The sequence below is a fragment of the Pseudophryne corroboree genome, chromosome 1 (assembly GCF_028390025.1).
Source record: "Pseudophryne corroboree isolate aPseCor3 chromosome 1, aPseCor3.hap2, whole genome shotgun sequence".
NCBI lineage: Eukaryota > Metazoa > Chordata > Amphibia > Anura > Myobatrachidae > Pseudophryne > Pseudophryne corroboree.
The window spans coordinates 543,385,311-543,386,442 of NC_086444.1; the positions used below are offsets into that span (position 1 = coordinate 543,385,311).

General features: G+C 35.5%; 1 pseudogene; it reads right to left on the bottom strand.

Annotated features, from left to right (window-relative positions):
- Window positions 1-237: 237 nt before the first annotated feature.
- Window positions 238-346, bottom strand: LOC134952338 (5S ribosomal RNA; annotated as a pseudogene).
- Window positions 347-1,132: the final 786 nt, after the last annotated feature.

Here is a 1,132-nt window from a genome sequence, read left to right on the forward strand (position 1 = left end):
GATGGGACCAAGGAGATGTCAAAATAGTGATTAGTGTCTCCAAATGGGACCACTTAAATTAGGTAAATACCATACACTTTGCTGGTCACCAGTTAATCCAGATAAGCACACATAGGATGACTGATATTAATTATGTTGCCAAAGCCTGATGCTGAACTGATAGATGAAAGTAAAAATAAAAATTAGTGGTGATACTGCTTTTGGCGTCACATTTCACATAGAGAGGAAATAATTCCTACTCTACAACACTGGGTATTCACAGGAAGTCTCCTCTCCAGGTACTAACCCAGCCCAACACTGTTTGGCTTCCGAGATCGGGCATTGGCAGCGTGGTATGATAGTAGAGGAAATATGTGATCTGTATACCAATGAGAGTGCACCTATATAAGAATTTGGTAAAAGAATATAGATAGTAAAGGGAGAGAGAATAAAGTATGTGAATCTGCTTTCAACATTAGACATGGCGCAACAGGCCCCACATCCGTGGTATTGTTTGCCCTGAATCGTAGAGAGTCCACAGAAAAATAGTAAGCCAGAAAGAATTAGAGAAAAAATGCAGATATCTTCTTTCAAAATATCTGATAAATAATTACCAAAAAATTGCCTCAAGCATCAATCCAATTCTAAACAGTATATAGGTGAAACATATATGATCCTATATGGAGACACCAAATATATTCGTAGCCCAAAAAATCATTAATTAGGCAAAAAAACATCTGAACTTCTCAGTAAATTTATATACAATTGGTACAAAGCTGATTATAGCCAAAGAGTGAGCTAAAGGTAAATTTGAGACAAAAGGCTGAGAATAGCAATGATAACCCTATGTAAGGCAAGCTGGAAATTGTCCGTATTGATTGAAACAATGTGTAACAATTACTGAGAAGTTCAGATTATTTTTGCCTAATTAATTAATTTTTGGGCTACGAATATATTTGGTGTCTCCATATAGGATCATGTATGTTTCACCTATATACTGTTTAGAATTGTCTTGATGCTTGAGGCAATTTTTTGGTAATTATTTATCAGATATTTTGAAAGAAGATAGCATTTTTTCTCTAATTCTTTCTGGCTTATTATTTTTCTGTGGACTCTCATCTACGATTCAGGGCACACAATACCATGGTTGTGG